At 42.7% G+C, this 15,129-nt stretch overlaps 1 protein-coding gene across 4 annotated transcripts in view; it reads left to right on the top strand.

The window, feature by feature from the left end:
* The first annotated feature begins 901 nt into the window (after window positions 1–901).
* Window positions 902–15,129, top strand: part of LOC125462805 (voltage-dependent L-type calcium channel subunit alpha-1S-like) — a 158,247-nt gene continuing 144,019 nt past the window's right edge. For all 4 annotated transcript variants that reach the window (XR_009447021.1, XM_059653514.1, XM_059653515.1 and 1 more), the window contains exon 1: window positions 902–1,007. The gene's annotated coding sequence lies outside the window, so the exon portion shown is untranslated. The remainder of the gene's footprint in view (window positions 1,008–15,129) is intronic.

The following is a 15,129-nucleotide window of genomic DNA, read 5'->3' as shown; positions in this document are numbered from 1 at the left end:
TAGATAGAGACCCAGTAGGAAGGTGAGAACTAGTACAATGGAGAGAAAGTTTGAATGTGAAAAATGTGTGTATATAATAATTTACAGAGATTTACAGAGATTTAAAGTACAGGCTAAATAGAAACAGGCCAAGGAGGGATATGAGGGGACAGGAATAGAGTTGTTGAGTGTTGTGGGAGATGTCATTCACCATAGGCTTTGCAGCTGTCACTGTTCCCAGTCCATATAAGGTGAGCTAAAGCCTGCTTAATGTGTCAATGGTCAGGGATCGCACTGAGCTCACACTCCTGTATTAAAGGGAATTACAGACCCTCTCTAGTTGGTCCCAGCAGATCTGACTAAACTGCTGCTTTGTAATGTTAGAGGTCTCTAATGTGACTGTTGCTGCATTAATTCTGAATACTGGGGGAGTAAGATAAATCACACACCTTCAGATCTTTCGTTGAGGCAATGAAAGGGGAACCTTACTCCCTATCTAATTCCGTGCTGTACCTGTCCTGGGAATGTTTGATGGGGATAGTGTAAAGGGAGATTTACTCTGTATGTAAACATGTACTGTACCTGCCTTGGCAGTGTTTGATGGGGATGTTATAGAAGGTACTTTACTCTCTATCTGATCACATGCTATATCAGTCTTGGGAGATTCAGGGAATAATGTAGGAGTTTCTGCTGGGAAAACGTACAGGGATTTTTAGCCTGTACATCATAGCTGTTCTAATTCTCTGGAACTGTTTCGTTGGAGTATTCGCAAAGAATTTTAATCTGTAGTTAACCTCCGCTCACCTGTGTTGGACCAATGGATAAGACGATATAGAGAGATTTTACCATCCTTCAATTTGTTTTATGAGACTATGGATGTCATTGGTTGTGTGAATGGGGATATCCTTGACACCATTGTCAGACCCTTTGAAATTATCATACTAATTACTATCTTTGCCAATTGTGTGGCCCTGGCTGTGTACACGCCCCTTCCAGGAGATGACACCAATTCGTTGAATTTCAAGTTGGTAAGTTATCAGTGAGTCCTTCACAATTATCTGAATATAAACAACTAAAAACAGCAGATAGCCTCTCAACTAAGCACACTCTACCATGAAGCGGTCTGTGCAAAACTGCTCTAAAAAAGACCAGAGGTACGCGAGGTTGAACATCACAGGTACACCCCAACCCTGGTTCCAAACCAGACAGTCAACTGGTGAAGGACAGAGAAGGAATCGGTCTTTCCCCAGTTATTTATTTGCAGACTCAAACTTTAGAAGCACACACCGCCTCCCCGAACATGCCCGGTTTCATCCACTGAATATGCATCCGTTCATCCTCTTTCCAGAGTATTTACATCTCTACCCCACCCCTTTCAAAACCCTCGCCATCAAGTCTATTTACATGGCTACCCTCAGTTTATTCACATCCCTCTCTCCCCAGTTTATCTACATCCCTCTCAGATTACTTAATTTAAAATTGGTGTGTGAGCAGTGATGGAAGGGTGTGAGTGCTGGTGTACAGGTATATGGACCCAGACGGTCGCTGTCATGGTGCCTCGACCTTTGCAATTGTCTAGCAGTTTTGAGGCTCTTGCATGCTGTATGGTTGAGAGTGGGAACTGCGGGGACGATGAGCAAACTGACAATGGCATGTTCAAGTTGTAGGAGGAGATAGAAAAGCAGTTGTGGTAGGGAATTGTATAATTAGGGACAGATTCTGTTCTCTGAAGCTGTGAGCGGGAGTCCCGAGAGCTGTATTGCCTGCTCAGTGCCAGAGTTAAGGATAACTTGTTGGGTCTGGAGAGAAACTTGCAGAGTTGGGGGAGAGATCTAGCTATTATCATCCACATGGGTGCCAGTGACCTTGGTAAAACTTGAAATGAGGTCCTCCTGAAAGAATTTGAACAGTCGGGATCTTAATTAAAAAACTGGATTTAAGAGATAATAATCTCTGGATTACTACCTGAGCCCAGGGCAAATTGGCATGGGGCAAATAAAGTGAAGGAGCTACATATTCAGCAGAAAGATTTGTCTGGATTGGGAGATAGTAGGAACTGCCGATGGTGGAGAATCTGAGATAACAAGGTGCAGAGCTGGATGAACACAGCAGGCCAAGCTGCATCAGAGGAGCAGGAAAGCTGACGTTTCGGGTCTAGACCCTTCTTCAGAAATGGATTGAATAGATTTCAGTTTGTGGGGCACTGGCACGGGTGGAAGCGAGCTGTTTTGGTGGGATGAGCTTCACTTGAACTGTGCTGGGTTATGCCCTGGTAAACTGAATACCTTGGACTGTAGAGAGGGCTTTAAACTAATTAGAGGGGTGATGGTTTACTGCGAGAGGATACGGCAGAGTTACTTGGACAATTAAGACTGGAGTGGTACAGGAAGGGAAAGCGTGCACAGACATCGAAAACCAGCAGTAAATAGGGCCAAAGGGGCAAAAATGGTAATAAGGTAAAACTTTTGACTCTTTACTTGAATATGCGTGGTATTCAGAACAAAATAAATGGCATCAATGCAAGTTTCTGGGTGTGAACTAGCCGTCATAGAGACATAGATACTGGGAGATCAGAGCTTGGAATTAACACTCAGGAGTATGCCATGCTTTGAACATACAGGTAGGAGGAAAAGGGCAATTGGACAGCATTGTTAGTAGGGGATGGATTTAGTATAGCAGCAGCGTAGACCCTCACTAGAGACAAAAACATCAGGAGGCAGGCAAGATTCAGGCAAGTGGAGGACGTTTATTCGAGCAGAAACTGGTTAATGCAGGGAGAGGGCCAATGGATCTTCCCCGAATCTGGCCTCAGTGTAAGAAAGCAATTTTTCCCGTAATCTTTGGCTCAGATCAGAAGAGAGATCAATGACACACTCTGATTTTTACAGTGAAAGTACAACATTTTACACACTTTATGTTGCATTAATCGAATACAGCGTAGTTGCTGTTCTTCCTTCTTGATCTATGCCCTCATTCCTGTGGGAGACCTAATCAATGATGGGCATTCCTGTCGATAACCCCAGATTCCCATGGTCTTACGGTGTTTACCAGACATTGTACTCTCTAGGCCTTGGGATCTTTCTATGCAGACTATTCATTCACATTCCAAAGTTGCTGGCTACACACCTTCAGATCTGTCTCAAACTGCTTATCTCTAAGGACAGTGTGAATTCTATTATTCATGTACTTTCTTTTATCAAATTCAGCCACTCCTCATATTTGCCATTGTCCTAATTATTTATGTAAAAATACAAAAGGCTGTTAGTTTTAACTAATTGCTATAAGATTAAATTTGATTATAAAGTTAGTTATAAAATGTAAAGTAGTACAGCTACTCCTACTCTTAGCACGTTGTAATTAGTGGATTGTGAGCAATCTATTTTGCTTAAGGCATAAGACGTTTCCTTAGGCTAATTAACTTTAACAAACAGGTTTAAATGCTTTTGCCCTAATGTTTGTAATATATTCTGGTTATATGTTGAAAACTACTTCAATGATTATCTGAATAATCTTTAACTAAAGCCTGTTTCTTAATGCTGTACGTAAAAAGCTAATTCCTGCAAGATATCTTTAGCTGTTCTGTTTGCAGCTGTTTAGATAGTTAATTGGGATGGTTCCTGGGGTGAGACTCACACCTAGTGTTATTCATTTACTGGGATATCATCTTTTCATGAATGAAGTTGGAATTAATCCCTATCTGTTCTTAGGCATCCTCTTATTAAAACTGTCTCAGATGGTTGGTGGTAAGGATCTTTTGCTAATCTTACAGTAATCTTGTTCAAAGGTATCATTGTGTTTCATTGAAATGTTGGAGCAGGCTGTCCCATTTTGTTCTAATCCTTGTCGGCCATTTTGTGTCTTTTAAACATGGGCCGCTTTGGTGTAAACAGGTATAGTTCACCCCAACATGTATAAAAACATGAAAGGATCTTGGATCAGAAGACATAAAATCTATATAGTTGGAGGTAAGAAATAAAAGGTGAGCGAGAAAGGGATTCTGGGTAATCCAAGATGGACGATAGGAAAAAATGGTGGCTCTAAGAGCTGCACCTTTTTTTTGAGGCATTTCAATATTGGGGCTAATTTCCCCAAATACTAAACACAACTATCAATGATTTTATAAGCTTTTGCATTGTTTTGGAACTTTGGAAAAGAAAGAGATCAAAATAAAGGCCCTTGGTCTCTCATCCTCCTTCATAAAGCAGAGACCAAGTGGGAGGTAAAATAAATGGAGAAATAAGCCTGCACACCTGTATGACCAAACAGTGAACTGGTACAGCTGCATGTCTCAGTTGTTTAGTTTCAAATATCTCTGGACATCAAAGTTCCTTCTAAGAAAAATAAGCAAACAGTAAAATTCGCAGCTGAATTTGGAGAAACCAATATGGGTGGGGGAGGGTGGTGCTCATGGTAGGGGAACAGCTAAGTGGCTATTTTTAAGGTGTAATTTTACTGCCCCCCCCATCCTCACTCCCCAAGGCATAGAGTGTTTTAGCTATTGGGAGAGGCTGAATAGGGTGGGGCTATTTTCCCTGGAGTGTTAGAGACTGAGGGTTGACCTTAGAGGTTTATAAAACCATGAGGGACATGGATAAGGTAACTAGCCAAGGTCTTTTCCCTGGGGTGGGGGAGTCCAAAACCAGAGAGCATAGTTTTAAGGTGAGAAGGGAAGGGTTTGAAAGGGACCTAAGGGGCAACTTTTTCACACAAAGGGTGGTGCATGTATGGAACAAGCTGCCAAAGGGAGTGGTGGAGGCTGGTACAATTACAACATTTAAAAGGCATTTGGATGGGTACATGAATAACAAGGGTTTAGCGGGCTATGGGCCAAATGATAGCAAATAGGATGAGATTGATTTGGGGTAACTGGTCAGCAGGGACAAGTCGGACCGAAGGGTCTGTTTCTCTGCTGTACAGCTCTACGGCTAAGTAGCGGAAAAGTTATAGCCCACAGGTTCCCTCTCAGTAAATATATGGTAGGACAGCAAATAAATTAGATCATGAGGCTACGTCAAAAAGTCAGTACATTGATCATGGATAACTTTAATTTTCATGTAGATTGTGATAGTCACAGCAGAGGAAGAATATGTAGTGTGTATTTGGGACAGTTTCTAGAACAAAACATTATGGATCCAATCAGAAATAAGGCTATTTTTAGATCTAGTCATGTATAATGAAGCAAGATTAATACATTATGTCACAGTAAAAGATCCCCTAGGAAATAGTGACCATAACATGGTAGAATTTAGCATTCAGTTTCAGAGGGAGAAATGTGGGTTGGAAGCAATGGTGCTCAACTCAAACAAGACTCATTACAAAGGAACGAGGGCAAAGCTGGCTGGAGTGGATTGGGAAGTGAGTTTACCTGTGAAGATGGTTGAGAAAAGTAGATTGTCGCCCCACAGTAAAACTATATCCCAGTATTCCTACTGGCACGTTCCTGGAAGGAATGTAGGAAGGGAATCAGCAACAGTGCTTATCCAGGGAAGTTCAGGATAGCATCAGATTGAAAGAACAAACATACAATGTGGGAAAGATTAGTGGTAAGCCAAAGGATTTGGAAAGTTTTAAAACCAAGAGAAGACAATCAGAAAACTGATAGAGGGAAGGGGCTAAACTTGCAACTACTATCACGATGGATAGCAAGACCTTCTTTAAATCGATAGAGAGAGAAGCCAAAGTGAATTTTGGCCCTTAAGAGAATGAGGCAGGGGATATAATGGAGAATCAGGAGCAGAGGAGTTGTCAAAGATCATGACATAGGAGCAGAAGTAGACAATTTAGCCCATCCAGTCTTCTTAGGCATTCAGTGAGATTATTGCTGATCTGAGAATCCTCAACTTCACTTTCCAGCCTTTTCCCATAACTTTTAAGTCCCATACTGATTAAAAATTGAATATTTGTAACAGCACAGCCTCAACAACTGTGTGGTGAAGAATTCCACAGATGAGAGAAGAAATTCCTCCTTATCTGTGCCTTAAATGCGCAACTTTTTTATTCTGAAATTATAACTTCTGGACCTACTCACCCACAATGGAAAGTAATCCTTCTGCACCTACTGTATTGTATGTTTCAATAAAGTCATCGCTTATTCTTCTGAATTCCAGGCCTCAGAAGTACAGGCCCGATCTACTCAACCTCAAACAACAAGGAACAAAGAAAATTACAGCACAGGAACAGGCCCTTCGGTCCTCCAAGCCTGCGCCGATCCAGATCCTCTGTCTAAACCTGTCACCTATTTTTCAAGGATCTGTATCCCTCTGCTCCCTGCCCATTCATGAATCTGTCCAGATATATCTCAAATGACGCTATCGTGCCCACCTCTACCACCTCCGCTGGCAACATGTCCCAGGCACACACCTTCCTCTGCGTAAAGAACTTTCCACTCATGTCTCCCTTAAACTTTTCCCCTCTCACCTTGAAATCGTGACCCCAGTAATTGAGTTCCCAACTCTGGGAAAAAGCTTCTTGCTATCCACCCTGTCTGTACCTCTCATGATTTTATAGACCTCACTCAGGTCCCCACTCAACCTCCATCTTTGTAGCATAAATAATCCTAATCTACCTCACCTCTCTTCATAGCTAGCGCCCTCCATACCAGGCAACATCCTGGTGAGCCTCCTCTGCACCCTGTCCAAAGCATCCACATCCTTTTGGTAATGTGGCGACCAGAACTGTATGCAGTATTCCAAACGTGGTCAAACCAAAGTCTTTTACAACTGTAACATGACCTGCCAACTCTTGTACTCAATACCCTGTCCGATGAATTAAAGCATACCGTATGCCCTCTTGACCACTCTATCAACCTGCGTTGCCACCTTCAGGGAACAATGGACCTGAACACCCAGATCTCTCTGTGCATCAATTTTCCCCAGGGCTTTTCTATTTACCAGATAGTTCACTCTTGAAATGGATCTTCCAAAATGCATCACCTCGCATTTGCCTGGATTGAAGTCCATCTGCCATTTCTCTGCCCGACTCTCCAATCTACCTACATTCTGCTGCATTCTCCGGTAGTCCCCTTCACTATCTGCTACTCCACCAATGTTAGTGTCATTTGCAAACTTGCTAATCAGACCATCTGTACCTTCCTCCAGACCAGTTATGTATATCACAAACAACAGTGGTCCCAACGCGCATCCCTATGGAACACCACTGGTCACAGTTCTCCATTTTGAGAAACTCCCTTCCACTACAACTCTCTGCCTCCTGTTACCCAGCCAGTTCTCTATCCATCGAACTCGTACACCCTGGACCCCATGTGACTTCACTTCTCCATCAGCCTTCTAATAAGAAATTCCCACCACTGCCAGCATCCACCTAGTGAACTGTCTGTAACTGCCTCCAGTTCCTGAATGTATTAAATCATATTGTTCACAGTAGTCCAGCTGTGACCTGACTAGAGTCTTGGATTGTTTTAGCAAAGCCTCCTTAATTTTATACTCCATTCCCTTTGAAATAAAAGCCAACATTCTAATCACCTTCCCTTTACCTGCTGAACATTTATACTTCCTAAATTTGTGAGGACTCCCAAATCCTTGCGTGCTGTAGCTCTCTGCAGCCTTTCTCAATTTAAATAATATTCAGCACCTCTAATCTCCCTGCTCAGGGAAGGTGATAGCTATTAAATGATTAAACTATTAACTACTAAACCAGAAACTCAGCTAACGTTCTGGGGACCTGAGTTCGAATCCCACCATATCAGACGGTGGAATTTGAATTCCATACAAGAAATATTTGGAATTAAGAATCTACTGATGACCACAATTGTCGATGGTTCACTGATGTCCTTCAGGAAAGGAAATCTGCCACCCTCACCTGGCCTGGCCACAGCAATATTGTTCACTCTCAGTTGCCCCCTGAAATGGCCACGCAAGCCATTCTGTTGTTCCAATCTCAACAGAATCTTGATGAAATGAAACTGGATGGATCACCTGGCATCAGCCTGGGTGCTGGAAGAGACAATGACGGAAACAGCCCTGTTGGGGGTGGCACGGCTCAATGGTTAGGACTACTTTCTCATAGCGCTGGGTTCGACTCCACCCTCGGGCAACTGTCCGTGTGGACTTTGCCCATTTTCCCTGTGCCTGTGTGGGTGTTTCCTCTAGGTGCTTCAGTGTAAAAGAAAGGACATAGCTGTTCGACTGGGAATAAACATAAGGGAGAGACATGTCTAACCTCATCCTTACCAATGTGCCAGCTACAGATGCCTCAGTTCATAACAGTATTGATAAGAGTGACCATCCGACAGTCCTTGTGGAGATGAAGTCCCACCTTCACAATGAAAATAACCTCCATCATGTTGTGTGGTGCTACCACTATGCTAAATGGGATAGACTTCACACAGATCTAGCAACTCAGTACTGAGCGTCCATGAGGCGCTGTGGGCCATCAACAGCAGCAGAATTGTACTCCAGCACAATCCGTAACCTCATGTCCCGGCCTATCCCCCAATCAACCATTACCATCAGGCCAGGAGATCAACCCTGGGGACAGTGGAGAAGGCCACGCCAGGAGCAGCACCAGGCATACCTGAAAATGAGGTGTCAGCCTGATGAAGCCACCAAACAGGACTACTTGAATGACAAGCTACATTAACAACGAGTTGACAGAGTTAAGCAATCATACAACCAATGGATCAGATCTAAGCCCTACAGACCTGCCACATCCAGTCATGAATGATGATGAACAATTAAACAACTCACTGCAGGAGGAGGCTTCATAAATATGACCTAACCAGCTCACTGATGGAAGAGCCCAGCACATCAGTGCAAAAGGTAAGGCTGAAACATTCTCAGCAATCTTCAGCCGGAAGTGCCAAGTGGATGACTCATCTCAATCTCAGCCTCCTCCGGTAGACCTCAGCATTACAGATACCAGTCTTCAGAAAATTCAATTCACTCCATATGATACAAAGAAACAGTTGGTGATTGTAGATATTGTAAAAGGTTATGAACCGTGTCAATGATCTGGCAATAATACAGAAGACTTGTGCTCCAGAACTTGCTGCTCCCCTAGCCAAGCTGTTCCAGTACAGTTATAATACTGGCATCTACCTGATAATGTGGAAAATTGCCCAAGTATGTTGTGTATATAAATAGCAAGACAAATCAGACCTGGCCAATTAATGCCCCATCAGTCCCCTCTCGACCATCAGTAAAGTGATGGAAGGTGTCAGTAACAGTGCTATCAAGCAGCACCTGCTCAGCAATAACCTGCTCAGTGACACCCAGTTTGGGTTCTGCCAGGACCACTCAGCTCCTGATCTCATTGCAGCCTTTGTTCAAACATAGACAAAAGAGCTGAATTGCAGAGGTGAGGTGAGGTGAGAGTGACAGGCCTTAACACCAAGGCTGCATTTGATTTGTGTGTGGCATCAGGGCAATGAGAATGAGGGGAAAACACTGCTAGACAGAATCATGTGTGGTACAAAGGAAGATGTTCTGATTTGTTAGAGGTCAGTCATCTCAACTCCAGGACATCTCTTCAGGATTTCCTCAGTGACTTTTACCATCCAGAAGGAAAAGGGTGGCAGATACAAAGGGATACCAGCTGCAAGCCACCCTCCAAGCTATTGATTATCCTTAGTTGGATGTCACCGTGCCTCCATTGTTGTAAGGTCAAATTCCTAGAATTTACACCGGCAGAGTTTTGGGGTGTCCCTACATTAGATAGAGAGCAGCAGTACAAGAAGGCAGCTCACTAGAACCTTGCACAGGTCAGTTAGTAATTGGCAACAATTCATGCTCTTTCCTATGTTTCATACACCAATATCTATCTGTTGAATTGGGCAGCAGAAAATATTTAGAGCTTTACAAAGGCTTTGTTATGAATCGATATAGTACGTACATCAGTTTCTGCCTTTCTTTTCAAAACCCCTTCTCTGTTCTGAAGCCAGCCTTACCTGGGACAAACTTAGCTAATGTTTTTTATACCGAAGGCAAAAATCAAAATCTTTGAGTCGGGGGAGACTGCGAACCAGGCTGGGGATAGAAGAAGGGCGTGGCTAACGGGGTAGTGCAAAGGTGGTAGATCACCCCACAGAATGGATCCACACAGGAAGGGAACTGCCGCAGCTAGTCCTGGTGGAAGGGAGGGAATTTTACAGGACTGGGAACAGAAGTGGATCTGAAGCCATTGACTCGTGAAAGTGATGCTGGCAAGCTGTTTGCCTCAGAAGGAATGTCACAACATAGTTCTCTGTCACTCTTACACTTACTTTTCTGTCTCTCTTGTAGGAAAAGGTTGAGTACATCTTCCTGATAATATTCACAATTGAAGCAATTTTGAAAATCATTGTGTATGGCTTCCTGTTTCACCCAGATGCCTACTTGCGAAATTTCTGGAATGTTCTGGATTTTGTCATTGTCTTTGTTGGGTATGTCTTATGATTTTTTCGTGAGTGGTCTGTTAATTCGCACAGTAAGCTTGCACAATCACGTTTTATTTGACACATCCAGTCATGATTCATATACTTTTTGTCAATGTAGAATTTGTTGAACTTCTATTGCCAAAAATATAAGAGGTGCACAGTAAACAGGAGATAACACGGTGTGAAGCTGGCCAAGCAGCATCAGAGGAGCAGGAAAGGTGACGTTTTGGGTCGAGACCCTGCTTCAGAAGTGGGGGAGGGGAAGGGGATTCTGAAATAAATAGGGAGAGAGGGGAAGGCAGATAGAAGATGGATAAAGGAGAAGATAGGGTGAAAGCAGACAGGCAGGTTAAAGAGACGGGGTTAGAGCCAGTGAAGGTCAATGTAGATGGGGAGTTGGCGAGGGGATAGGTCGGTCCAGGGAGGACGGGCTGGTCAAGGAGGTGGGGTGAGGTTAGTGGGTAGGAGGTGGGGCTGGGGCTTGAGGTGGGAGGAATGGTTGGGGAGGCGGGGATGAGCTGGGCTGGTTTTGGGATGCGGTGGGGGAAGGGGTGATTTTGAAGCTTGTGAAGTCCACATTGATACCATTGGGCTGCAGGGTTCCCAAGCGAAATATGGGATGCTGTTCCTGCGTATTTAGGGTGGCATCATTGTGGAAATGCAGGAGGCCCATGGACATGTCTTCCGAGGAGTGGGTGGTGGGGAGGGGGGGAGGTGTGGGTGAGGAGGGTAATTGAAATGGTTCACGACTGGGAGGTGTAGTTGTTTGTTGTGAACAGTTTGAAAGATGCAAGCTCCCACAAACATGAATGAGATAATCTCCAGATCATCTGTTTTTGTGATGTGAGTTCAGGACTAAATAATGAGCAGGACACAGTGAACTACTCCCTCCTGTTGCCCAGAGGTTCTACAACTAATAGGTGCAGAAATGTCAAAATTTGGTTCTGGGAACTATAGACAGAGGAGGTCTGGACACCACATGAGTAACTAGTATCCATTAAATTACATACAGGAGCATTGCAGAGCAGAACCTCACTGAAACCATCTTCCATCATGTCCAAATCTCATGTGACCTGACGATATTGAGGATGCAGTCTAGCTGTTCATGTGTATTCTCATCATTTTCTGCTACAGAATATAGACACTTCTAAAGAGAAACATGAGTTTGAAGATTTTTGCTTTGCATTCTCCAGGACTGCAACACAGGAAAGTGAACTTTAGAAATGAAACAATAGTTTATGTAGCACCAAAAGAAGCTGCTAATTGGTATGGAGATGTAGCACAGACATTTAGCTGCCAGTCTTATTTAAATTAATAAATTTCAAGCAGGCAGGTCAACTCTGGTCAGAGTATTGCCATTTTTAAATTCATTCACGGGATGAGGGTGTCGCTGGATAGGCAGCATCTATTGCCCGTCCCCAATTGCCCAGAGGGCAGTTAAGTGTCAACCACATTGCTGTGGGTCTGGAGTCACATGTAGTCCGGACCAGGTGAGGATGGCAGTTTCCTTCCCTAAAGGACATTAGTGAACCAGATGGGTTTTTCCAACAATTGATAATGAATTCATGGTCATTAATAGAGTCTTAATTCCAGACACTTTTTTAAAATTGAATTCAAATTCCACATCTGCCGTGTGGGATTTGAACCTGGGTCCCCAGAATATTGCCTGGGTTTCTGAATTAACAGATCAGCAATAATATCACAGGGCCACCACCTCCCCTGTGTGCAGCAGGGATTGGCCTTTTCCATGCTCTCTCATTGAAAAGGATACAGTGTGTGCATCCGTTTGCCTGCAAGGAACAGGAAGTTCTGCGTGTTTGTGAGTGTACATAGTTTCTAGCACACACAAGGAAATCGACTTGGGTGTCAACTGATATTATTCATTTGGTTTCCAGTCTAATTCTTAGCAACTGTCCAATAGCAGAATCACATGTAGTTTTAGATATTGTTCTCAGCTTTGCAAACAGAGACTGGTTGCACATGGTAGGAATTCATAGAGATGTGCTATTTAATATTTCTGAGATGCTCTCTCATTTGTTGGGATGTACAGCCTTTATACCCTGGCATCACAATGTCCCTGAAATTCATGTACCACGCTACTGAATTGCAACGTGAGCTGAAAGTCTTTTTGGCTTATATTGGCACCCTGTTAGTGAAGAATACAACTCATACATTTACTGCAAGATGGCAGTGTAGGATGGATAGCTTAACCTCTTGCTCAAATATTTGAGATGCCTTCCTATTTTAGCATAATCTAAGGTGGAGTGGGCACCATATTTCGGGCCAAAGTGGTGGCCTGCTGCCCTTTCATGAGGTTGCGATATATAGCAAGGGATGGTTTGATCAGCGTTGCCATTATTGTGTAGTTTTGCTATCTTGGCATGAAGCTTGCATAACGAGCAAATGGATAGAGCTCTGTTGATGAAGTTGCTGCTAATCTGAGCTTGGAGTACCTGGCTCGGTAGGAATCCCAATAGGGGTTAGTTTATAATCATCAGCCATTATTGCTAGATGTTACAATCCTTTGGTCCTTGACATGAGTTCTCATTATGGAAGGTATTGAGTTTTTAAATTCCTCTTTGTTTCTGGTTCCACCTTATAATGCTCTTATCCACCTGTCAAAACCACTTCACATTACCCTTTCAATTCAAGGTAGGTTTTTCCAGGCTACTTCCTGTTTCTGAAACCTTTGTCTCTATGTTTAAGGAACTAACTCATTTGCAGCCAATATAGTTTTGCGATAATTCCTGAGGGGCGGTGAAGCATAAATATCCTATGCTTTACCTGTCCACATACTCTGCAAGAGGAATGTCCAGTCCTCGTTTGCACAATACGTTTGTTCTGCCCAGGGGTAGGGAACCTTTTTATATTGGAAGGCCACATTTTATTTAACCGAGACCCTATTAGGCCACATGCTGAGAATTTAACACATACAACAAAATGTCACATTTTGACGACATGTTTACTCATTTTAATTATTGCCTGCTTTTAGGTGAGGAATTTGAACAAAAAAAATCCAGCAAAGACACATTTATTTGTTTGACAGTAGAAATAATAACGTGAAAGACTTTGACAACAAACCATTTAATGTCTCTTTTGTGATGGCTTATTGGTCCTCCGGGTGAAAAGCTGTCATCTTCAGATCTCAAGCCCGTTTTAATTTGTATCGCATTTGAAAATATTGATTCACAGCAGTAGGGTGTGCCTAAACAAAACAGCATTCGATGAACATGTTGATGTAGACGTGGGTATTTAACCACAGTTTTCCATATTACAATGGGATCCTTCCAGTATCAAATAGAGACTTCAGAATACTGTCTTCTGAGAGATCAATCAATTCAGGTGCTTTGGAGACATCAAACAGGTGTGGTTGAAAAGCTAGTTTCTGCGTGAGATCATGTTTCTCAAAATCTGCAAACCTTTCATTGTATTTTTCAATCAGAGCATCTAGAACAGTGTGTATTCTTTCGTGTAGCATTTCCTTAATAATTTGCTTGTATCCTGTTCATTAATTACTCTTTGCTAGTTCAGGAAAGTATTCAGCTGAAAGTTCCGAGAGTTTTTTAAAAAGGTCAGCTTTTACCAAAATGCCTGAATTTTTAGCCACATATCATATATAGGTTTAGTTGCACCCTGCAAAAAAAATTCAGATCGCTTTGCTTTGACATTATACCACACAGAAGTGCAGCATTTCTGCAGAAATCCTCATTTGACAGTTCGCACGGTTCATTCAGTTCCTCAAAAATTTTTGTGATTTATTTTCTCAAAGAGAAAAGTGTTACAAGCATTTGTCCTTGTGACAACCAGCGCACTTTAGAAAGATATGGCAGATCCGAGCTGACTCTTCATCACCAAGCTGAAACATGTTGCGAAGTTGGCAATGCCACGATGCATTTGCGCGAGTGTGGTTCACAATACCTACAGCTTTATTTGTGTCACTAAAAACAGTAGATTCAGCTCAGAGATTCTATTGGTGCATAAGACAATGAAAAGAAATCAAAGTATCTGGATCTGGCAGTTCTTTTTATAACAAATCCTTCATGCTTTCCTGTCGCGGAAGGTGCACCGTCTGTGCATACACTCACTAAATTACATAAATTCAGTTTTGCTTCATGGCATTTTTCTTTGAAGATAGTGAAGGTGTCAGTTCCACATGTAAGGGTACCCAAAGCCTGTAACTCCTCGTGGCAATGAAAATCCGCAGCTATAACACGAATAAAAAATAACACCTGTGCTGAGCCATCAGTGTCACTGGATTCATCGAAGGCAATCAAATAATAAATGCCTTCACTTTGGCATGTTCTGTTACATTGAGGGCTAATTCATTGTCGCCGATCAGTTATGGCCCTTCGTGAAAGGAGTAACTGTTCGTACTTACTAACCTTTTCTGAATCCAAGCATCCTGCAATTTCAACAGTGCATTCTTTTATGATTCCCACATTGCTACGTGGCCTACCTCTTCTTCCGAGTATATGTGCGACTTTATGAGTTGCTTCAGTGATGTCAGTCCCTTGTCCTGCTGCTGCTCCTTTTGATCTTTCATTTTCTTAAGTGCAGACTTTCGGATTTCTCCATCCAGCTTAGTATATTTGTTGTCCTTATGAACTGCATAATACTAATATTGTAATTCTTCACTGTTGCAATTATCGCAGAGCAAACACATCGTTATCTCTCACAGCAACTATGTACAATTGCAATTCGCGTTCTTCATTAACCACTCTGCTCTCTTTCTTTAAAATTCTTTTCTTAGTCTTTGACATGACTCAGTTACCAGTAAA

Source organism: Stegostoma tigrinum, chromosome 21, assembly GCF_030684315.1.
Source record: "Stegostoma tigrinum isolate sSteTig4 chromosome 21, sSteTig4.hap1, whole genome shotgun sequence".
In the NCBI taxonomy this organism is placed as follows: Eukaryota; Metazoa; Chordata; class Chondrichthyes; order Orectolobiformes; family Stegostomatidae; genus Stegostoma; species Stegostoma tigrinum.
The sequence above is the reverse complement of the archived record's forward strand: the minus strand, read 5'-3'. Positions and strand labels throughout refer to the sequence as shown.